This window comes from Desmodus rotundus, chromosome 4, assembly GCF_022682495.2.
Source record: "Desmodus rotundus isolate HL8 chromosome 4, HLdesRot8A.1, whole genome shotgun sequence".
Classification (NCBI taxonomy): Eukaryota; Metazoa; Chordata; class Mammalia; order Chiroptera; family Phyllostomidae; genus Desmodus; species Desmodus rotundus.
In genome coordinates, this window is record NC_071390.1 from 74,097,024 (window position 1) to 74,122,907 (window position 25,884).

General features: G+C 38.7%; 1 protein-coding gene across 5 annotated transcripts in view; it reads right to left on the reverse strand.

Moving 5' to 3' along the window:
* The window catches only part of CCNY (cyclin Y), a 274,562-nt gene that overhangs the window by 208,706 nt on the left and 39,972 nt on the right, over positions 1-25,884 (reverse strand). For 2 of the 5 annotated variants that reach the window (XM_053922331.2, XM_053922333.2), the window contains one exon: positions 16,952-17,018. The exons of 2 other annotated variants lie outside the window; for them this stretch is intronic. The gene's annotated coding sequence lies outside the window, so the exon portion shown is untranslated. The remainder of the gene's footprint in view (positions 1-16,951; positions 17,019-25,884) is intronic. One more of the 5 variants, XM_053922332.2, reaches the window with a different exon arrangement.

Genomic DNA, 25,884 nt, shown 5'->3' on the forward strand with positions numbered 1-25,884 from the left:
TATTCATTTGAGTCCATTCTCTTGTTTCCTTGATGAGTCTGGCTAAAGGTTTGTCAATTTTGTTTATCTTTTCAAAGAACCAGCTCTTGGATTCATTGACTTTTTTTGTTTTCTTTTTTTAGACTCTATTTCTTTTATTTCTGCTCTTATCTTAATCATTTCCTTCCTTCTGCTCACTTTAGGCTTTGAAGTTGTTCTTTTCCAAGTTTCCTTAAGTTGAAGTTCAACTGTTCACATTTATTCTTGTTTTTTGAGATAAGCCTATTATGCTATGTATTTCCCTCTTAGGACTGCTTTCCCAGTGTCCCACATTGTGGAATGTTTAGTTCTCGTTTTCATTTGTTTCAAGTTATCTTTGATTTCTTCTTTGATCTTGTTATTGATCCATTCATTGTTATATAACCTATTATTTAGCTTCTATGCTTGCTTTTTTTTTAGTATTCTTCTTGTGACTCATTTATACTTTCGTAGCATTGTGGTCAGAGAAGATGCTTCATATAATTTCTTCAATCTTCTTCAATTTACTAAGACTTTGTTTTTTGTCCTAACATGTGGTCTAATCTACAAAGCAATCCATGAAACACTTGAAATGTATGTATATCTGCTGTTTTGGGGTAAAATGATCTGAAGATATTAATTAAACATATTTCATCTAGTGTCTCATTTATGGCCACTATCTCCTTCTTGACATTCTGTCTAAAAGATTTTTCCATTTAAGTCATGGGGTGTGGGGGTTAAAGTTCCCAAACTACAACGATCTCTCAGTTATGTCCATCAAGATTTGCTTTACATGACTATATGCTCCTATGTTAGGTAAATAAATGTTTAGTATGGTTATATCCTCCTGTTGGATTGTTTCCTTAATCATTATGTACTGTCCTTCTTTGTCTCTTACTATATAGACTTGGGCTTAAAGTCTATTTTCACAGATAGAAGTATTGCTACAACTTTTTTTTTTTTACACTGCATTAAATATCTCTTTACAACCCTTTACTTTTAGTCTGTGTCAATCCTTCAATCTCAGATAGTCTCTTGGAGGCAGTATATATATGTGTCTTCTTTTCTTATACATTCACATATCCCCCAGTCTTTTGGTCAGAGCAATTAAACCATTTACATTTGAGGTGATTATTGATAAGATACATATGTAGTGCCATTTTACTATAGACTGTTTTCCTGTTTTTCTTTCCTTTCTATTTTTCTTCTTCTTCTTCTTAAAGCAACCCCTTTAACAATTCTTCCAGTAATAGCTTGGTGTAAACAAACTTTTTTACCTTTTGCTTGTCGGGGAATATCCATATTTTTTCTTCAATTTTATTTTTCTCTCCTTTATTAAATTGTTTTACAAGTACAGTTGTCTCCATTTACCCACCACCACTCCTATGAAGCCCCGCCAACCCCACATACCCCTCCTCAATACTATCCACGTTTGGCTTTGTCCATGTGTCCTATATACATGTTCCTTGATGACCCTTGCCACTTTTCCCCATTTTATACCCTCCCACCTCCCATCTGGTTACTGTCAGTTCTTTATTTCAATGTCCCTAGTTATCTTTGCATGCTTGTTTTATTGATTAGGTTCCACTTATAGGTGAGATCAGATGATATTTGTCTTTCACCATCTGGCTTATTTTACTTAGCATAACACTCTCCAGATCCATCCAGGTTATCATAAAGGGTAGAAGCTCATTCATTCTTTCTGCTGCGTGGTATTCCATTGTGTAAATGTACCATAGTTTTTTGATGTACTCATTTAAGTGATGGTCACTTAGGTTGCTTCCAGCACTTGGCTGTTGTAAATTATGCCACTATGAACATTGGGGTGCACAGATTCTTTTGAATTGGTGTTTCAGGATCCTTAGGATTTAATCCTAGCAGTGGAATTGCTGAGTCAAAAGGCAGTTCCATTTTTAGTTTTCTGAAGAAATTTCATGTTTTCCACAGTGGCTGCATCAGTCTTCATTCCCAACAAAAGTGTACTAGGGTTCCCTTTTCTCCACAACCTTGTCACTTGTTTGTTGATTTGTTTGTGATGGGAATTCTGACCAGTGTAAAGTGCTGTATCATGAGGGTTTAATTTGCATCTCTCTGAGGCCTGACATGCTGAGCATCCTTTCATATGTCTCTGGGCCCTCTGTATGCCCTCCTTGGAGAATTGTCTGTTCAGGACCTTGGCCCATTTTTTAATAGAGCTGTTTATCTTCCTGGAGTGTAGTCATGTGAGTTCCTTATATATTTTGAAGATCAAACCCTTGTCCAAGGTGCCATTTCCAAATATATATTCCCACACAGTTGTTTCCCTTTTCATTGTGCTGATGTTTTCTTTAGCCGTACAGAAGGTTTTCATTTTCACGAAGCCCCATTTTTAATTTTTTCCTTTATGTCCCTTCCTATAGGGGACATATGAGTGAAAATATTGCTGTGTGGAATACCTGAGATTTTTCTGCCTATATTCTCCTCTAGGACTTTTACAGGGGTGTGAATAATATTTAAATCATTTATCTATCTTGAGTTTTTGTGTATGGTGTAAGTTGGTGATCGAGTTTTGGGGGGAGTTTTTGCCTGTAGCTGTCCAGATGTCCCAAAACCATTTGTTGAAGAGGCTATTTTTACTCCATTTTATGATCCTGCCCACTTTGTCCAATATTAATTGACCACAGAGACTTGGCTTTATTTCTGGGCTCTCTATTCTGTTTCATTGGTCTATGTGTCTGTTCTTATGCCAGTACCAGGCTATTTTGACTATAGTTGCCTTATAATACTGTTTGATATCAGGTACTGTGATCCGTCCTACTTTGTTCTTCTTTCTCAAAATTACTGCATCTATTCTGGGTCATTTGATTCCACGTACATTTTTCAAATATTTGTTCTGTATCTGTGAAATACATCATTGGTATTTTAATAGGGATTGCGTTGAATCTATAAATTGCTTTGGGTAGTATGGAAATCCTGATGATGTTAATTCTTCCAATCCGTGAACACAGTATATGCTTCCATTTATTTGTCTTCCTTAATTTTTCTTCAGTGTTGTGTAGTTTCCTGGGTACATGTCTTTAACCTCACTGGTTAGCTTCATTCCTAGGTTATTTCTCCTGTTGATATATCAAGTGGGATATTTTTTCTGATTTCTGTTTCTGATATTTCATTGTTGATGTACAAATATTCTTTCAACTTGTGAATATTGCCTTTATATCCTGCTGTTTTGCCAAACTTACTTACATGGATGAGAAGACTTTTCATGGAGTCTATGGGATTTTCTATGTACACTATCATGTCATCTGCAAACAATGACACTGTTGCTTCCTCCTTTCCAATTTGGATTCCTTTTATTTTTTTCCTGTCTACTTGCTGTCACTAGGCCTTCCAATACTATGTAGAATAGAAATGATGAAAGCGAGCATCCTTTTATTTTCCTGATCTTAGTGGGAAAGCTTTTAGTTATTGACCATTCAGTATAACGTTGGCTGTAGGTTTCTCATAAATGACCTTTATTATGTTGAGTTACACTCCCTCTACTCTCACTTTGCTAAAGTATTTTTTATCACAAATGAGTGCTTTACCGTTATCGAATGCTTTTTCTGGATCTATTGATATGATTATGTGATTTTTGTCTTTTGTTTATGTGATGTATGAATTTTATTGATTTGCAAATATTACAGCATTCCTTGCATCCCTGTCATGAATCCCACTTGATCATGGTGTATGATATTTTCAACGTAGTGCTGAAAGCAGTTAGCCAATACTTTATTGAGGATTTTACCTTCTATGTTCATCAGCAATATTGGTGAGTAGTTTTCTTTCTTTATTGTGTTTTTATCTGGTTTTCATGTTAGGATGATGCTGGCTTCATAAAAAGTTTGGGAGTCATCCCTCTTATTGGATTTTTTGGAATAGCCTGTAAAGGGCAGAGATTACCTCTTCCTTAAATGTTTTGTAAAATTATCCTGTAAAACTGTCCAGTCCACGGCTTTTGTGTGCCAGGAGTTTTTTAATTACTGCTTGAATTTCACCAGCTGTTATCGGTCTGTTCAGGCTTTCTGCTGCTTCTTCATTCAGTTTTGGGAGATTATATTTTTCTATAAATCTATCCATTTTACCTAGGTTTTCAAATTTCTTGGCATATTGTTGTTCATAGTAATTTCTTACAACCTTTTGTGTTTCTATGGTATCAGTTGTAATTTCTCCTCTTTCATTTCTGATTTTGTTTATTTGGGTCCTCTCTTTTTTTTCTTGATGAGTCCACTTAAAGACTTGTCAATTTTTCTTTATCTTTTCAAAGAACCAGCTCCTGGATTTATTGATCCACTGAACTGTTCTTTTACTCTCTATGTCATCTAATTCTGCTCTGATCCAGGATATTTCCTTCCTTCTACTAACTCTGGGCTTTGTTTGTTGTTGTTCCTCCACTTCTTCTTGATGTAGGGCTAGGTTTTTTATATGAAATATTCTACCTTTTTTAGGTAGGCCTGTACTGCTATGAACTTCCCTATCAGTACTGCCTTTGCTGTGTCCCGTAAGTGTTGGAGTGCTGTGAATTCATTTTTATTTGGTTCCAGAAAATTTTTTATTTCTTCTTTGATCTCATTCTTAACCCATTCATTGTTCAATAGCATGCTATTCAATCTCCATGAGTTTGAATATTTTTGAGTTTTTCCCTTGAGGTTGTTTCTAGTTTCAAGCCCTTGCAGTCCAAGAAAATACTTGATATGATTTCAATTTTCTTGAATTTCTTGAGGCTTGTTTTTACCCTATAATGTGGTCTATCTTTGAAAATGTTCCTTATGTACTGAAAAGAACATGTCCATTTTGCTTCTTTAGAATGAAAGGTTATAAATAAATAAATAAATTTATTTTATATATATTTATACATATACATATATTTATATTATATATATATATAATCTGTTAAGTCCATTTGTTATAGGGCATTGTTCAATGCCAGAATGCACTTGTTATTTTGTTTGGAATATATATCCATTTTTTGACAGTGGGGTATTAAAATCCCCTGGTATAATATGTTGCTGTCTGTATCTTTCTTGAAGTCCTTCAAGATTTTCCTGATATATTTGAGAGAACCTATGTTTGGTGCATGTAGGTTTAAAATGTTTATGTCTTCCTGATGGATTCTTCCCTTGAGTATTATGAAATGTCCTTCTATTGTCTTTTTTTATGGCGTTTGTATTGAAGTCCGTTTTGTCTGATATAAGTATTGATACCCCAACTTTTTTTCCCTGTCCATTTGCTTGGAATGTTTTTTTTTTTTCCAACCCTTCACTTTCAGTCTGTGCAGGTCTTCTGTTCTGAGGTGGGTCTCTGGCAGGAAGCATATGTGCTGGTCATGTTTTCTTATTCATTCAGTTACCCTATGTATTTTGATTGGAGAATTTAATCCACTTACATTTAAGGTTACTATTGATAGGTACTTATTCATTGCAATTTTACTCTCTTCATATCTGTGTTCTTCTCTCACTCTTTTTCTTCCTTCTCTTAAAGCAGTCCCTTTAGCATGTCTTGCAGGGCTAGTTTGGTGGAGTTCTATACTTTTAGCCTTCTTTTGTCTGGAAAACCCCTTATTTCACCTTCCATTTTAATTGAGAGCCTTGATGGATAGAGTAGTCTTGGTTGCAAGCCTTTCCTTTCAATTACTCAGAATATTTCTGGCCACCTCCCACCCCCTCCCACCCCCGTATGTAGTGTTTCCACTGAGAAATCAGTTGCTAGCCTTATCAGTGCTCCCTTGTATGTTACTTTCTGTTTCTCCCTTGCTGCCTTGAAGATTCTGTCTTTGAATTTTGCCATTTTAATTATGATGTGTGTTTGAGTGGGCTTTTTTGGTTCCTCTTGATTGGGACCCTCTCTGCTTCCTGGATTTGTATGATTTTTTCCTGTCATCAAATTAGGGAAGTTTTCCATCATTACTTTTGCAAACAGGTTTTCTTAGGCAGCCTACTCTCAGACTGCCTTGATCCTCTTCTTCTCCTTCTTGTATCCCTATTATATGGATATTATTACGTTTCATGTTGTCTTGCAGTTTCCTTACCACCTCTTCATTCTTTTTGAGTCATTTTTCCTCTTCTTGCTGTTTCTGGAATTTGTTTTCTACCTTGTCCTCCACCTCACTGATTCGACCCTCTGCTTCATCTAGCCTGCTTTAGATTCCATCTACTGTGTACTTCAGTTCAGAAATTGTATTCTTTATTTCCTCTTGGATTTTGTTGATTGTTTTTATGTCTTTTTTCATGCTGGTATAATTCATAGTAAGTTCCTTATAGCTTCCCTGTAGTTTTAGGTAATTCTCAGTGACCTCATTGCTCTTCCTTATAACCATTGTTTTAAACTCAGTATCTTGATAGTTGACTTGCCTCTATTTCATTTTACATTCTCTCTGAGGCCTCCTCCTTTCCTTTCCAATGGGGGTTGTTTCTTTGTCTTATTATTTAGAAGACTATTCTTGTTAGCCTCTGCTTCTTCAATTCATTTGTTTTGACTCCCTGAGTTTGTGGTGTGAACTTGTAAGATTCAGTGGTGAAGTGTCCTTGATCTCCTGATCTTGAAGCTCTTGCGATGTGCTTTATGCCGTTTATGTTGTCTCTCTGGATGTAACTGGGTTCTGATTGTTGTTGGGTCAATTTTTGGTGGGTCCTTCCCTCCAGCTGGTTGACTGAGGATCACTCTACCCATCACATCTTATATGCTGTGTGCAGGTGCAGCCAGAAGAAAACACAAAGCCCAGGGACCAAACCCACACCTGAAAAATATCTCCCCCACTCCCCACAATCCCACTATCAACAGCAAATGGACCAGTATTAAAAGGAGTGTAAAGAGACTAAGACTACTGTAATAAAGGAGAGAAATAAATTATAGTATAATATCTAGTAACTTAATATGCACAAATTTGATGAGTAAGAAATAAATGGTTAAAAGCTATGCAGGAAAGGAAATATTGCTAATCATGGAGAAGACCACAGTGGGTTTCATCTCTGTAGCCTGTATTATTTATCACTGGTTTTCCTTTCTGGATCCACCTCTGGTGATGTCAGATGTTGACCCCATCTGACCTTAGGCAACCTGCTCTGAGACTGCCAGGGATCTACTTCTGTCTGTAGTTGTCTCCTTCAGTTATTAATCTAGTCACTCTGCACTCAGCAGTCAGGCTTAAGCCCCACAGGGTTTAATTCCTTGGATTAGGGCTATTGTTTCTTCTCAGGCTGCTGCCACTCAAGCAGAGTGGTCTGCCTGCGCAGGGTGGCTGTTGCCATAAGAGTGATGACTTGGCACTGGGATCCCAGTGGCTACTCTTTCAGTTCTTTCCCAAAGCCTCAATCCCCAGTCTCTTGCCAAGTATCTCTAGTCTGCTCTGTCCCCACCTTTGCCGGATCTCAGGGTAAGTCGCTGCAAATGAAAATTTGTGCATTGGCCCTTTAAACGGTTCTTTTCGTCTCCAGCTGTCTATCTCTGGCATAGCAAAACCCTGCTGCTTTTCACCACTGGTTGTTATCTGTGTACATTTTGGGCTCTGGTGCTCTAGGCTGGCAATCCCAGCTTAGGATTTAGACCCCACTTTTCCCAGAGGGATCCAACCAGTTGTTTAATTATCCCTCCAGCATTGCCACCTATGGGCACTCAGCCAGCCCTCTCGAGTCTCCACTGCACTCCTTACCAGTCAGTTAGTGCTAAAGATGATTCTTCTGTCTGTCCAGGTTTATAAGGCTTCTATCTTGCTATTGTTCAGTTGTTTGTTCCCAGTGATTTCTCCACAGTTTAGTTGTAATTCCATATTGGTCTTGGGAGATTAGTGTGACTTCCATTTACTCCTCTGCCATCCTGCCTCTCTCCCTCCAATTTTAAATGATAGCCTTGCTAAGTAAAGTAGCCTTGGTTGTAGGTCCTTGCTTCTCATCAACCAGAATATTACATGCCACTCCTTTGTGGCCTGAAATGTTTCTGTTGAGTAATCAGATGACAGTCTAATTGGTGCTCCCCTGTAGGTAATTACTTGCTTTTCCCTCATGGTTTTTAGGATTCTCTCCTTGTCTTTAAGCCTTGTCATTTTAATATGTGTCTCAGTGTAGGCCTCATTGGGTCCTACTTGTTTGGGACTCGCTGAGGTTCCTTGACTTGTGTGACTTCTTCCTTCACCAGATTAGGGAAGTTTTCAGTCATTATTTGTTCAAATAGGTTCTTGATCCCTTGCTCACTCTGTTCTCTTTCTAATATTCCCATGATGCAGATGTTGGTATGCTTCATTTTGTCCAAAATGTTTCTTACACACTCATTTTTTTAATGTTTTTTCCTTTTGCTGTTCTGTCTTGCAATTTTCTCTACCTTGTCATTCAAAATACTCATTCTGTTTTCTGCTTCATCTAATATACTGTTTATTCCCTCCAGTGTGATATTTATTTCAGATATTGCATTCTTTATTTCTGACTAGTCCTTATTACGGTTTCTATGTCTTTTTTCGTGCTATTGAGAATCCTTATAATCATTACTCTAAAATCTCTATCTGATAAATTGCTAGCCTCCATTTCATCTAGCTCACAGGTGGCAAACACAAGGCCTCCTGGCCAAATCCAGCCCTCTTCCTTGTTTTATCTGGTCCAGCACCTTGTTTCTACCTAGTGGCAGCACCGAACCCTTGCTTAACTTTTAAGGAGTAGTTACATTTATACAGTCCTAAAATTACTTTCAACCATTTGAAGGCAACCATGAGGCTGATGTGGCCCCCAGTGAAAATGAGTTTGATAACCCTGATCTAGCTCTTCTGGTGTATTCACTCGTTTTCACTTAGAGCCTGTTTGTCCTCCCATTTTGTGTGCTTCTTTGTGTTTTCCTCTTTAGTTTTTAAACTAATCAGCTGTTACACTGAGTTGTTAATATAATCAAGCTGTAATCAGCGGCCTGGCTTAAGTACCACTGGCTTGACAAAGTCATTTCTGTGGGCGGGGGTATTGCTTCCCCTCAGGCTAATGCCTTTTAGAGAGGAATGCCTGACTTGATAGAGACTGCTCCTACAGTATGCCTAATGACTCAGCACATGGATCCTGGCAGCTGTTCCTTCAGTTCTCTCCCCAGAGCCACCAACCCAAGACCATCCTCAAATGTCTCCAGTCCACTCTGCCCTCTCATTGCAGGAGCCCAGCATAAGTGGCTACAAATGAAATTTTATGTGTTGGCCCTTTGAGGGGCTCTCTGCATCTCTAGCCATCTCTCCCTGGCAGACAGAAACCCTGCTGCTTTCCACAGCTGGGTGTTATCTGGGTTCCTGTCTGGCTCTGGTGCTATAGGCTGGGGAGCGTGGCTTCAGTTTAGACCCCACACTTCTCAGGGAGATCCCCCCAGCCACTGAAATAGCCCTCTGGTACTTCAGCTGCCACCCATGGGAGCCCAGCCAGCCCCCTTGCATCTCCCCCACACTTCCTACCAGGGACATTGTAGTGCAGTGGTTTCTTCTGTCTGTCTGTGGTTATTAGGCTTCTCTCCAGTTAGTGTTCAGTTAGTTGATGATTTCTCTGCAATTTAGCTGTAATTCCAGATTGGTCCTGGGAGGAGGTTAGTGTAACTTCCACTTACTCCTCCACTATCTTGAATCCTCTGCCCCAGGTTCCTTTCAACCTGCTGCCCCAGTGCTAGAACTCAGAGAGAATGAGTCCAAGTAATTCCATGGGCAGGGTGGGGATGGGGGTCCTATAAGATGAACTTCCTGGGACTCCAGAAGGTCTCCATCTCTCATTTTTTGAACTTAGGAAACAACTGTAAGGGTCAGGAATGAGTCTCCCCAGAATGTGCAAACCTGTCATGCAGATTATTTCAATGTAAAAACAAAGCCCAAAAACTAAGGAAGAGGTTTTTTCACCTCCCCCTGTCCTTCTTAAAAAGATTCTCCGATAGAAAAAATCTGCTTCAGAAAGAGAATCATAGTATATTCACTTTAGCATATATGAGTTACATGTAGTGGACAGGAAGGATCCATGCAAAAATCTATTCACTGCATTCCCTTCTGGCCTATTGTTTCTGAGTTGGCTAGCAAGAATGTGTTTGCCACTTTATCAGTTACCTATGAATTTCCCATTTTCCCTTTCCCACTTTCCCTCCCCCCCTTTCACCTTTCTCCTTTGTACAAACTGACATATATACCTTCTTTTAGCTCAATGTCTTTGAAATTTTCACGCTTTGGAATTCCCCGTGCACATGTATTAAAATTTGTTTTTCTCCTCGGGTTTTTTTTGCAGCATTTAGAGTAACAGACATTTTTAGTAATTAAACTCCTCCTTAAATAATCCTCTATTTTATCTTTTTAAATTAAATTTATTGGGGTGACATTTGTTAAAGATTTTCTTCTGTTAATCTCTGTAAATTCAATTATGAGACCAGAGAACTTAGATGGAAATAAAATTATTTTTAAGCTCCCCCAACAATGACCACAAGTTTTTTAATAACAAGCAAACTATATATATAATTATTTTTAAAAATACATGTATGTATATACTTCCTTCCTCCCTTTTCTTGATTTTTCTTTATCTATTCATTTCTTCTCAGAATTATCTCCCAACAACTATTCTGCATATTCAATCAACAAACTGATTAAAACTATTTCCCTTTCTACCATTCTTGTGTCATATCTGTGCCAAACAGAACACTGAGCAAGTAAGTCTTGATGCAGCTTAGGGTTCACTGGTATCTTAGTTTGAAGCAGCCTCCTCTTCATTTTTATCCTCTCCTGGTACTCAAAAGAACCATAGCCAGTTATTCAATCCTTATGTTTTCTTTCTTACTGGCGCTCCCCCAACCCTTTGATACACTAAAGGGGAAAAGAAATGTATGACCATGATGAATACAGCTCTCCCAGGTAACACCTGAAGGAAAAGTTAATGTGCTTTACTTGGGACCCCTTTCCACCCAGACCTGCCTTGTCTCTAACACCAAGGTTAACAGGAGCTAAGGATAATAAGGACCTGCAGACTCTGACATAATACAAAGATAAAGAAAAACTCACAGAATGTGATGAATGATTTCTCAACCAGCCAATACCAAGTTAAGTGTCCCCCAGCCACCAACTCTTTTCTTTTACAGGAATACGACATACATTTTCAACTAAATCTAATGGAATTACACAGTCAGAGGTCCAAAAGCACAACCAATTCCTATTCCTCTATTTCTCATTTTAATCAGAATGTTGAAAACTAATATATAAATAGACAAAGGAACAGGACCCTTAAATAAAAAGCAGCACTAAAACATACATAGTAATGTTTAGAAGTCACAGGCATTTATGCTAAATTATGTCTTCATGTTCACTGAAATTAACAGTATCATGCTAACCTTTCTTCTTTCAAGTAGCTCAGTAAAGAACTACTGTCACTCTCAATTAAATACCTAAATACCTCATTCTTGGAAGGAGAGACCACGATTTTCTCATTTATTGAGACACTCCAGTCTCTCCTACATCAGATGGTTCTGATAATACATACTGCAAAATACAGCTGAGTTTTTAAACTTTTTTATCCACTATTAGGAGGGTTATAGTGAAACTAAATTCACTTGTTTATGAGGATATGGAACAAATGGAATTCTCAAACTTTGATGACAGGCATAGATATTTCCACTCCAGAAAACTGTTGACAAAATATTTCCCATATGAACTAAAATTTGAAAGTAACAAACTACAAGATTACACCTCAAGTTGTGGTCACACAGAATGACAGAATTATAATCATGGTACTATCATTGTTTATTTCAATCCACTGTTTAGCACATTAGGATCATAGGTGTTAGAGACACAACTATGCCCAAAGCAAGCTCAAGATTACAAATCATTATGAACTTTTTTCCACATCCAAATGTATGGAGCCACCTGTACATTATTTAACATCCAGGTAAAAAAGAATGTTTGTTAATGCAAAACAAAAGCCTCAACAGCAAATATATGGAACCTAGACCAAAAATTATTTGAAGAGGAAGAGTATTTTATCACTGACACTGATCAGAATAGCAGGCACATGGCAATGTTAAAAAAAAAAATAGGCTGACTTAGCTTTATCACTGTTTTTAAATTGTCTACATGGAGGACCCTTTTAGGGTCTACAGAGTAGGAGGGGGAGGCAGATCACTCCTAATCCCTACCTTGGTTAATCACAGTCTACCAACTAGAGTTTGAAGTGATACATAATAAAAGTATTAATTTGGAGTTTACATATACAGTAGTCTCTCCCCTCTTATGAATGACTTCAGTAACCCATGATCAACCTTAGTCAAAACATAATAAATAGAAAATTCCAGAAATAAACAACTCACAAGTTTTAAATTGCAGACCATTCTACACAGGTGATGAAATCTCATGCCATTCCTACTCAGTCCTGCCTCGGACACTTGAAATGTACAGTGTCTCCAGACTGTATACATATGCTATTTGCCCATCAGTCACTTAGTAGCTCTCCAGGTGATCAGATAGGTTATCACATGACTTTTATTACAATATACTGTTATAATTGTTCTACTTTGTTCTTTCGTTTTATTTTTAGTTATTGTTGTGAACCGTTTACTGTGGCTAATGTTTAAATTATACTTTATCATAGGTATGTATACAGAAAAAAAACATAGTATATATATATAGTTCAGTACTTACTAACCACAATTCTAGGCATTCACTGGAGTTCTTGGAACAGATTAAGAGGGAAATACTATATTTTACAAATGTCTGAAATTTCTTCATGATTCAACTTTATTTCTAGATATCTATGCTGTGAAAACACAAATACATGTGCCTAAAGAGACATGTGCAGAATGTTCATGGTATCTTTGTATTAACAAATGCTTAGTAAAAAACAGGAGAAGAGCTAACTAAGGCATAAGGATATGAATGAATATTACTATAATAAATACAATGTTTAAATTAACTTATTTTTATAATCAGATATAATATTTTCAAATTAAAATAGTTAAAAGTTATAAGTAACCAGATTATTAGCCATCAATTCTCAGCAGGTCTATAGTTGTTATCTGGGTCTCTGCTACTATCTTCTTGCTACAATCTCCATAAAATGCAGATGAGCTCAGTCTGTATGTTGAATCAAAGGTCCAGCCTATAGATTCAACTTTGTGCATTAATATGAGCTCCTTGTGATAACTGCTCTCAGCTGAAGTGGTTCCCCAAAAGAAATTCATCAATCTAAGCACTGGCAGGCACTTTCTGAGACAAACCTGGGTGTGGATCTAGGAGAAAAGTCAGATAACCCTCCCAAGGCATCACTGAGGAGCCTCATGGGGTAGGACTGCTGCCTTCATGACCCCCAACAGAAGCATTTCCTAAGAAAAGCTACTCTCACAAACCCAACCTAAGAGTGCCCAGGCAAACCCTATGTACAGGAGTGGCCTGGAGCAATCTCACTGCATGTGTGTGCAGACCCAAATAGACTCAATTCGAGTTCAAGTTATATTCCAGTGAGTCGTAATCTGCGTCAATGCCACTTCCTCCACTGCAGTCCCTCCCATCTTTTGGGACGTTACAAAGCCAAGTAGCTATCCTGCTGAAAACACTCCTCTGACTAGAACTTGTGGAGTGAGTTGTTACAATTCATTGTTTCTGAAAGCACTGTCTGTGAAACATCATACTGCTACATACCTAATAGAAAGAGAATTCTATAGTTAAATAAGTTTGGGTAATGTTGCTGTGCGTGCGTGTGTGTGTGTATCACATTAAAGGCTCAACAAAGTGCCATAGAAAAGAAATCTGTTTTACTCTAAGCCAGGGTTTCCCAAACTTACATGACAAAGAAAACTTTTTCCTGCCTAAAATGAGTGTTTCCCATCCCTGCTTGATATTAAGATCTGAGAACTGAGGACAACTGTTAAAACTGAGGATTCCCAGGCCCTACTCTAACCTCTTGATCAAAATCTTTAAGGAAGGGATCATGTCATTTTACAAGCACCCCAGGTAACTTATCAAACCAGTTTGGAAAATACTGACAAACTTAGTATTTGTCCAGAAACACTATTTTCTGTTAAAAAATGTTCCTAAGTGGTTTCCAGTTCAATTTCCTGATTCAAGGTCATTATTCTAAGCATTATTGTCCACTTAAAGTACTAAGAACATAGAGTACAGTATTCCTACTGTTTCTGAGTATATTACATTAGTTTTTTTCATCCTTTGGGTTTTTTTCCACTATGTTAATCATAATTATTAACAACTACTGAGCTATTAAATGTATTATCTCTCATAGTTCTTCAAAACAACCTTATGAGAAAAGTTATTTTCCCCATTACAAGGAAATAAGGTAGCAGGTTGAAGAACTTTAAGTGATCTACCCTAAGTCAGAGTTTCTCGGCCTAAGCACTATTCACATTTTGGGTCAGCTCATTCTTTGTTGTTGTGGGAGTAGGAGGTTGTCCAGGGAACTGAAGGAGGTTTAAAAGCATCCCTGCTTTGACCCACTAGATACCAGTAGCACCTCCCCTCCAGTGTGACAACTAAAAATGTCTGCAGACTTTGCCAAATGTCCCCTTGAGAAAAAATCAGTTAGGGTCAACTGCCCTGATTAGGGATACTGAGGTAAGAGCAGAGGAGCCAAAACTCTTACCACTCCACAGAGTCTCTGTCAGCCCTCCTCCCAGGAGTAGCCTTACCCTCCGCATGCTTATAAGCTGAGAGGCTCAGCAGGCCCTGTTAGAGCTGTCATTGCTTTTTCTCACATCCTGTGGGCAATGAAGAAAAGAATGTAAGAAACTCATCAAATGAGTGTGATAAATGTGCACCAACTGCTAGCAAGTAAATTCTGGCAAGTAAACCCTCAATACAAGTAATGTGTGTCTTTCTTCCTGTCTTGCCAAAGGCTTCAGCTGCACATGTGAAAGATTATCAGTCTGTTCACTTAAAAATGTATCACAGAAAAAGTATTCTGCCTACAATGGCATACCTGATGTATGCAACACCCAGGAAGGATCATTTTTTTAACACTCTCCTCATATGAAAAAAACGGAGACAGGCCAAGATAAGTGGAATAGGGAAACTGAGACAGCTGAACTAACTAGTGAGCAATTTACAGCCAGATAAAGAAGGTTACCTTTCAAAAGATAACATCTAGGCCTCAGTTGTCTTTCAGCTCCAGGCCCAGAAAAACAGCAAGGCCAGGTGGGTGACACCAGGACTCACAACCCCCTACCTTGGCACTGACCAATCAGTGAAGACCACGACCCTAAAAGAACACACCTGGAAAACTGATGAATATTCTGCTGAAACCCTCCCTGAGACTACCCTTACAATTTGCAAGAGACACAAGAGAGAAATAAAAGCCTGAAAAATTAGGATAAAGGACCCAGCAGCACACATGCTCTCCCTTTGGGGAGCAACCTACACCATTCCCTTTCCTCTTCCTCCCCACAGGCACAAATCATTAAATTCTAAGGGTTCCCAAAAGACTTGCAACCAGGAGAACAATGGGCAGCAACAGCTTGTCTCAGATTTACCCCCTGTTCCTGTCTCCAAGGCCCCCTTTTCTCTGACTTCCCAGTGAGCTAAGGCAGCCCAGCCTAGGCTCCCCTGTTACTTTTTCTAAGCTAAGCCCTTCCTTGGTTCCCTGTCCCCAGCTTTAATAAACACATCCTCATAGTCACCTGGACTCTTGTGAAGTCTTTCCTACACAAAGTCAACTCACACACTACCAACTGGCCCTAGGTAGACCCACTCAGGGCCAGATCCCCTGTCTGGTAACAAAGATAGTTTCCAAAAAGTTGTTATGTAAAAATCAACTACTATTTTCTTGATTTGTTCTCTAGTATGAGAACAATCAGTTTTAAAATAATAAATTTCAACTTTACAGATATAATGCAAATTTAGTACAGCATTTCATATATGAACTAAAATTTGCACTTACCAAACAAAAATATTATACCTCCCGGTTTGCTGTTTCACTGTTTTAATTTTTAATCATCAACAGCAACTTCAAGTGATCACATAGAATGACAGAATTATACATCTCAATAATACTGTCATTGTTCATTTTAAATCTACTGCTTAAATGAAGAAATATGTAGTACTACAGGGATCAAAAGCACAAAATCTGTCCAAAGCAAGTCTGAACAATTCCAAATTCTTGAAAAATCTTCTCTCAAAATGAATACATGTAGTTTATTCCCCATGTGTTGGAGCCAACTGTATAATTAGGAGTCTCTAATTTAATTTCCATGTAGTGTACAATGTCTATTAAAAGATAAGTAATCAGTCCTGGCTGGTGTGGCTCAGTGGGCTGGGTGCCTGCCTGCGAATGGAAAGGTCTCCAGTCCAATTCCCAGTCAGGCCACATGCCTGGGTTGCAGGCTGGGTCCCAAGATGGGGGCGTGCAAGAGTCAGCCAATCAATGTATCTCTCACACCGTGATGTTTCTTTTCCTCTCATTCTCCCTCCCTTCCCCTCTAAAAGTAAGTAGTCTCTTTTTAAAAAAAAGTAAGTAATCAAAAAGCACTCATTTGAATATTACATATATATTATTAATATTCAAGTTACCACAATAATTATATAGAACACACATCAACAAAATACTTTTGTTAGATGAATATGGTATTACTGACAGTGTTTAGAACTACAGGTACAATTCTAGACTTTAGACTTTGCATACAAACTTTTCAATGGTTTATTACTGTTATTAAATTCCCTACAGACACTGAACCCCTTATAACTGACCTGAAGCAGACTTATCCTACCACCAACCCAATCTCCCTTGCAGGGTTAAATGGTACTCAGAAGTTGGGTGCAAAAGAATAATGGAGAGAGAAAAGTCAAAAGAAAAATCATCATAAAAGAAACCAGTAGTTAGATCTCCTGGTCCCACCTCAAGTCAGACTGCAGCTTACTGTGGATGTCAGACAAGGGGACACTTCTGCAGACAGTGTAATGCAGAGGGTCAGAACACAGGCTTTGATGGTGGTTGCTCACTGTGTTACCCTGGGCAAGTTACTTTACCTCTCTAGGCCGGCCAGTTTTCTCATCTTCAAGATGGAGATATAATACAATTTGTCCCAAAAGGCTGCTGTGAGGGAATAAAGGCATAGTCAAGTCTTCTATACGTAACAGCTGTACCTGGACAATAGCTCAAAATTACTGAATGTAGATGATGAATATATAAAAATTCATTATTCTATTCTCTTTAATTTGTACATTTAAAAAAGTTTTCAAAATAGGTATTTGATCTGAGTTACTATTATCAGGTTCTCCTCAAATATATAAAACACCAAAGAAATAAGGATAACTAAGGTCTCTTTGGGCTCTAATAGCCCATTATGTATCCCAAACTGGAAAGGGGCTTAATTCCCAGGTATAAGTCAGGAGTGAGACTGAAGGCAAAGGATATTCCAGATATACGTTCTGACCACCATTACTGTCCTAGAGTGATCACTGCATAATCAATGCCTTACACATAAATGCTTCAGTAATATGATGTCAAACTGACTAGGCATTCATTACAAAACACTAACCAAAATGGAACCAGCACTTCTAGACCCAAGTCTTCAATGATCTGATACTGATCATAGTCCAGGAAACAACCAGAACCCTTCTACTCTTCATGCATCAGAGACCAGCAAAAGACACAATGATAATGAGGACTGTTCTTGAGTAAGTGAAATACCCACAAAATGCTGCATAATTTGAATACAAATACATACCACAAATGACTCTTAACACTTTCTGTAGTGATGAAATAATGGGCATTCACAATTGACAGTACAAATAAGTAAAATGTCACAGCGAAACAGAGGATCTACCATAAAACAAAGGACCCATGATCAGAGGAATACAGCTTCCATGTAGTTGGAATGAAATGGTGGAGGCATAAAGGTACACAGCATGCATAGTTACATAAAATTTTATTTGTTTTTATTTTTATATATTTTAACAATATATTTTATTATTAAATTTTATTTATATTTCATTATGTTTTATTAATTATATTATAATACATTATATTTTATTAATTATGCTATTACAGTTGTCCTGATTTTTCCCCCTTTACCCTCCCACCCAACTGCCCCCACTCCCTCAGGCAAACCCGCCACCATTGCTTATCTTCATGGGTCATGTGTGTAAGTTCTTTGGCTACAGTTTCCTATACTGTAGTTTACATCTCCGTGGCTATTCTGTAACTGTCCATTTGTACTTTTTTTTTTAAGTATTTTTCATTGATTTTGCTACTACACTTGTCTCATTTTTTTCTCCTTTCTCCCCCTCCGCCCAGTAACCCCCCCTCCCACCAGCATTCCCCCACCTTAGTTCATGTCTATGGGTCCTACATGTAAGTTCTTTGGGTTCTCCATTTCCTGTACTATTCTTAATCTTCCCCCATCTTTTATTTTTTAAGATTTTATTTATTTTTTAGAGGGAGGGACAGAAAGGGAGGAAGAGAGAGAGATAAACATCAATGTGTGCTTGCTTCTCGCAAATCCCCTATTGGGGACCTGGCCTGCAACCCACATATGTGCCCTAACTGGGAATCGAACCAGCAACCCCATGCTTCACAGGCCAGCATTTAATCTACCGAGCCACACCAGTCAGGGTCCCCCATCTATTTTGTACCTACCAATTACACTTCCTTTTACCTGTGCCTTTCCCCCATCCTCCCCCTTCCCTTCCCCAATGAAATTCCTCCATGTGATATTCATTTCTGTGTTGCTGTTTCTGTTCAAGTTATTTGCTTAGTTTGTTTTGGGGGTTTTTTTTTTTTTTCAGTTCAGTTGTTGATACTTGTAAGTTTGATGTCATTTTACTGTCCCTATTTTTCATCTTCTTTTCTTACATAAGTCCCTTTACCATTTCATATAACAAGGGCTGGGTGATGATGAACTCCTTTAACTTGACCTTATCTGGGAACCACTTTATCTGCCCTTCCATTCTAAATGATAGCTTTGCTGGATAGCTATCTTGGATGTAGGCCCTTGCCTTTCATGACTTGGAATACTTCCTTCCATTCCATTTTTGCGTATAAGGTTTCTTTTGAGAAATCAGCTGATAGTCTTATGGGAACTCCTTGGTAGGTAACTCTCTCCTTTTCTCTTGCTGCTTTTAAGATTCTCTCCTTATCTTTCATCTTGGATAATTTAATTATGGTGTGTCTTGGTGTGTTCCTTCTTGCATCCAGTTTCTTTGGGACACTCTGAGCTTCCTGGACTTCCTGGAAGTCTATTTCCATTGCCAGAGTAGGGAAGTTCTCTTTCATTATTTGTTCAAATAAGTTTCCAATCTTGCTCTTCTTCTCCTCCTTCTGACACCTCTGTGATTCAGATGTTGGAATGTTTAAAGTTGTCCAGGAGGTTCCTAAGTCTCTCATTTTTTTGAATTCTTGTTTCTTCATTCTGTTCTGGTTGAATGTTTATTTCTTCCTTCTGGTCCACACTGTTGATTTGAGTCCCGGTTTCCTTCCCATCACCGATGGTTCCCTGTATATTTTCCTTTATTTCACCTTGCATAGCCTTCACTTCTTCCTCTATTTTGCATCTATAATCTGTCATGTCTGTGAGCATCCTGATTACCATTATTTTGAACTCTGCATCTGATATAGGTTGGCTATCTCCTCATCACTTTGTTCTTTTTCTGGAGTTTTGATCTTGATCTGTTCTTTCATTTGGGCCATATTTCTTTTTCTTGGCCCACCTGTTACATTGTAAGGGGTGGAGCCTTAGGTATTCGCCAGGGGAGGTCAACCCACTTCACTCTGTAGTGGCAATGTGTGTGGGGGAGGCTGAGAGAGAGAACAATGCTGCTTGCCTGGCTTGAAAGCACAGCTTTCAGTCACTTCCCCTGCTACTCACAAACAAATGTGGCCCTTCTGGTGCTGATTCCCTGGAGGGCAGGCTTGTACACGTTCCAGGTCCCTGTGGGTCTCTCTAACGAACTCTCTGGTGAGATTGGCAGTTTCTCCCACCATACAACCCCCACAGCTTTTTACAGCCAGAGGTTGAGGTTTTGAGACTTTATTTCCTTACAATGGAAACCTGGGTCACGCAGTCTGTCTCACTCCCCAGTTGTTCCTCCTGTTTTATCCTCACATGAATGTGGGAATGTCTGGTACACTAGCCACCTCGCCTGCCTGGTCCACGGCCTTGAGGCTTGTCCTCTCTGCCCTGGCCGCCTGTCTCTGCCCCTCCTACACCTCTGGATAAATGCTTCTTCTTTAATTCCTTGGCTGGTGGACTTCCATACAGTTCAACTTTCTGGCAGTTCTGGTTAATTTTTGTTTTCAAATTTGTTTTTGTCCTCCCTTTGGTTATGTAAGGAAGTAAAGCATATCTAACTACACCTACATCTTGGCCAGAAGTCCACCAATTTGTACTTCTTAATCCCCTCACCTCTTCACCCATTCCCTTACAACCCCCTCCCATCTGGCAACCATCAAAATGCTCTCTGTACCCATGATTCTGTCTCTGTTCTTGTTTGCTTAGTTTGTTTTCTAGATTTAATTGTTGGTAGAGAGGTATTTTTGTCATTTTATTGTTCATAGTTTCATCTTCTTTTTCTTAAATAAGTCCCTTTAACATTTCATACAGTAATGGTTTGGTGATGGTGAACAAAAAAAAAAAGTGCTGTTCTTTGCAAATTAGGGAAAGACTACAATTATTCCCTTTTTGTAGCAGAGCAGTTACTGCAAATGAAGACTACTGGGGCACAGTCTGTAAATCAACCCTAAAGATGAGGGTAAAAACTCAAAACCCAGAAAATTTACAAGATTTGCCAACGCCATGCAGCTAAAGGCTGAATGAACATAATTATGCCTGAACTCCCAATTACTTACTGGGTGTTTTTCCACTACAGAGCTGCCTTCCCAAATAGCAGTTCTCACTTTGACTACAATGACCTCTAGATCTAATCAATTCCAGACTCTATCCTATCTCACTTTCAAGAGTTTCCTTGGCAGTACACCTAAATCACTCTTCTGATAATCTTACCCTTTTCCTTGTGATTAAAAAAAAAACAAGCAACTAATCTAATTCCATCTAAGTATTAACCAAGAATTTTAAACCAGCATCTATGCTCCAAAGTTTTTTAAAGGATGTGGGGGAGGGGGATATATGTGACTGACTTTTGTACATCACAGCTTGGGAGAAGCCCCTGAGAGAAGTTTTGTTAAAGAAAAGTTTCACTTTTAATAATTCAAACATACCTTTTTCTGGTTAGGAAAATTACTTTCAAACTACAGACCTGTGACGGTGACCAAGGAAAACAAACATTTACACAGGTATGCCCTGACAACCCTGCCCACCTTCAAATTACACAGCTCCAGAGGGGAAGCAGGAAAACACACTCTAACAATGTCTCCTCTGTTGAAGAGGCTACCTCTGGGATGCCAGCTTCTTTCAGAATGGCATTCCAGAGATGTCTAAACTGTCCCAAGTTTTAAGGTGTTTGGTTTATTATATAAAAACAGGGACTTGAGTCCCTGTTATTTCAGAAGAAATGACCTTTACTTGGTAATAACTAACATTTACTGAGCGCTTACTTTGCACTAAGCACTGTATCTTTTTATTTCATTATATCCCCAATTATAGGAAGTAGATATTATTATCCCCATTTTACAGAAAAACAAATTGAGGCTGAAGGAAGTTAAGTACCAGGCCCAGGCTCAGCCAGACTAAGGAGACCCTGCTCTGGAACCCTCTGTCTTCATGCGTTTCAATAATAATGTGAAGGATAAGAACAACCAATGACATTGGGAAATATCCCTGTCTCCAGAGAAGAAGTTTGATTTTCCCTGCTTTTTACCACCCCTCCAATACATGCCTCTTATAAGCAATGAATCACCTAAAACCTCTAATTTAATCACACTCCTACCCTGCTAATAAATTTTCCTCACTGCCTAACGTACAAATTCCCTAGCTTTCCACATGGCCTTAGTCCACTTCTCCAGTTTGCTCTCCTCACTCCACAGGAACCTTTATATCAGCCAGAATTAATTACTCTCTGAAATACTTCAATTTAAGAAATAGATTCTGAATGCCTACTGAATGCCGCTTATTTCATTACTATTTGTGTTGAGCATCTACTAGTGCCAACACTGCACCAGACATGGGTACAATGGCAAACAGGATGGACTTGGTCTTTGCCTCACAGAACTCAGAGGCAAGCCTTATTCATACCACACTCCATTAGGAAAAAAAAATCCATTTACTATACCAACAAGAAAAATAAAGTACCTAGGAATAAACCCAACCAAGGAGGTAAAAGACCTGTACTTGGAAAACTACAGAACACTGAAGAAAGAAATTAAGGAAGATACAAATAAATGGAAACATATATCATGTTAATGGACTGGAAGAATTAACATCATTAAAACATCCATACTACCCAAAGCAAACTATACATTCCACACAATCCCTATTAAAATACCAATGACATACTTCACAGATTTAGAATAAATGTTTCACAAATGTATATGGAACCAAACATGACTACAGATAGCCTCAGCAATCTTGATAAAGAACAAAGAGGGATAACAATACCTGTTATCAAACTATACTACAAGGCCTCTGTAATCAAAAACAGTCTAGTAGTGGTATAAGAACAGACAAATAGATGAAGGGAACAGAATATAGAGCCCAAAAATATAACTATGTCTCTATGGTCAATTAATATTTGACAAAGGGGGCAGGAGCATAAAATGGAGTAAAAAAAACCTTCTTCAACAAATGGTGTTGGGAGAACTGGAATGATACACGCAAACTAATGAAACTAGACCATCAACTAAAAACTATAGACCAGAATAAACTCAAAATCAATAAAAGAATGAAATATAAGCCATGAAACCACAGAAGTCCTAGGAAAAAATTAGTCAATAAACTTTCAGATATCCAATGCAGCAATATTTTCACCAATGTATCCTCCAGGGCAACAGAAACAATGAAATGAATAAACAAATGGGACTATATCAAATTAAAAAAACCTTCTGCACAGCTAAAGAAAACATCAGTAAAGTGAAAAGGGAACCAATCTTATGGGAAAACATATTTGCCAATGACATATCAAACAAGGGTTTAATCTCCAATATATATAAAGAACTCATATGATTCAACGCCAGGAAGACAAACAACCCAATTAAAAAGCAGGCAAAGGACTTGAACAGACACTTCTCCAAGGAAGACATACAGAGGGCCCAGAGACATATGAAAAGATGCTCAACATCACTAGCTATCAGAGAGATGCAAATTAAAACTGCAATAAGGTATCACCTCACACTGGTCAGAATAGCCATCTAACAATTTAACCAATAAGAAGTGCTGGTGTGGATGTGGAGAAAAAGGAAACATGGTGCACTGTTGGTGGGAATGCAGACTGGTGTAGCCACTGTGGAAAACAGTATGGAACTTCCTCAAAAAACTGATAATGGAACAGCCTTTTGACCCGGCGATTTCACTCCAGGGATTATACCCTAAGAATCCTGAAATACCAATTCAAAACAACCTACGCACACCTATGTTCATAGCAGTGTTATTTACAATAGCCAAGTGCTGGAAATAGCCTAAGTGCTGATCAGTGAATGAATGGATCAAAAAACTCTGGTGCATTTACACAATGGAATACTATACAGCAGAAACAAAGAAGGAACTCCCACCTTTCAGGACAGCATAGATGGAACTGGAAAGTATTACGCTAAGTGAAATAAGCCAGGTGGTGAGAGACAAATACCATATGATCTCACCTATAAGAGGAACCTAATGAACAAAACAAACAAGTGAGCAAAATAGAACAGAACCAGAGGGATGGAAACAAGGAACAGACTGACAGCAACCAGAGGGGAGTGGGGGCAGGATAAGGGAGAAAAGAATGCAAAGGGTCTGGTCAAGGAACAGGTATAAATGACCCATGGACATGGACAAAAGTGTGGGGATTGACTGTGGGAGCGGGGGTTGGGTGTGGCAGGGGAGAACAATGGGGGAAATTTGGGACAACTGTAATACAACAACAATAAAAAAATACAGGCAAATAAGCTCATAAAAAGATGCTCCACATCATATGTCATCAGGCAAATGCAAATTATACCGAGATACCACCACACACAAATTAGAATGTCAAAATCTGACACTGACACCAAATGCAGGTGAGGATGTGGAAAAGGAGACTTCCATTTACTGCTGGTGGGGATGTAAAATGGTACAACCACTCTGGAAGGCAGTTTGGAACTTTCTTACCAAATTAAACTTACTCTTACTATGTGATCCAACAATTGTGTTCCTCGGTATTTACGCAAAGAAGTTGAAATTTTATGTCCACACAAAAACCTGCCCAAAAGGTCACAGGTGTGATTCCCAGTCAGGGCACTTGACAGGCCACCTATTGATTCCAACTACATGACATTGTGGAAAAGGCAAAACTATAAGACAGTAAAAAAGATCAGTGTTTGCCAGGAGTTGGGGGGACAGCAGGGATGAATAGAAGTACAGAGGATTTCTAGGACAGGAAAACTATCCTGTATGATACTATAATGGTGGATACATGTCATTATATGTTTTTCCAAACCCATAGAACACACACTACCAAGAATGAACCTTAATGTAAACTATGGAATTTGGGTGATTATACGTGTCAACGTAGGCTCATTAATTCTAACAAATGTACCACTCTGGTCAGGTATGTTGATAATGGAGAGGTCTGTGTATGTGTAGGGGCAGGAGTTATATAAGACATCTGTACTTTGCTCTCAATTTTGCAATGAACCTAAAGCTGCTCTAAAAAAAATTGTCTATAAAAATATTAATTAATTAAATGCAAGCCACCTTCTTTCAATAAACCTCTAAATGTGAGGCCTTTCTCAAAACTGAGATAATATCCGAACAAAATTATGAAAGAAAAAAGGCCCCCTTTTGTGCCAAAGGTAAAATAAGCACCTATTTTCAATGTCAGACTGAAAGCACTGACCCCAGACAGTTGGCTAACTCCACACAAGATCCACAACCTTGTGAACAACAGTCCACTGTGCTAAGATAGGGCCTTTGGTATCTGAAGCCAACAGCACTGACACCCAGGGCAAGAACACAAGAGCCCCTGTTCTTCAACCCCTGGGAGAGAGCTGCAGGGATCCAAGTTTCCAGTCCCAGGAACCGGGTTTCTCTATTAAGTGACACAATAGTCAGCATGTGCAGAATCACAGGCAGAGAGAATGCTGACAAGAGCTTCCAACAGATCTGTCAAGCCTCAATCCCACTCCATGGAGGTGCCTTTAAGATATCATATCAATGTTAAATATACAACATTCAGGGTCACTTTATTTTTGCCCTGGACAGAATCAGAAAAAATAGACAAAAGATTCGTGAATGTGCAGATGCTACCTTAAGGGTGATTTTGTGTAAACACACAGCCCCTAGCACGGGGGTGTCAAACTCATTTTAAACAGAGGCCACATCAGCCTCACGGTTGCCTTCAAAGGGCTGAATATAATTTTTAGGACTGTATAAATGTAACTACTCCTTAACTAGGGGCACAGAGCTCAGCACTGCCACCAGGCAGAAACAAGGTGCTTGGGTGGATAAAACAAGGTAGAGGGTCAGATTTGGCCCGAGGGCCTTGTGTTTGCCACCTGTGTCCTAGGATGTTTCTCACTCTGATGAACAACCTTTAGTAAATGCCAGTTTACAAGGTCACATATTTTGCCATGTATAATGAGTACTCACATTTCTCTGAACATTATACACAGGATTACTACACCCACATATAATTTGTATCCTTATTTTTCCCTCGAAAATTTGGGCAGAGGACTTCTGGCCAAGATGGAGGCATAGGTACATACACTGTGCCTCCTTGCACAACCAAAAGAAGGACAACAACAACTTTAAAAACAAAAAACCAGCTGAACTGCCAAAAAATCAAACTGTATGGACATGAAACAGCCAAGGACTTAAAGAATAAACATTGAT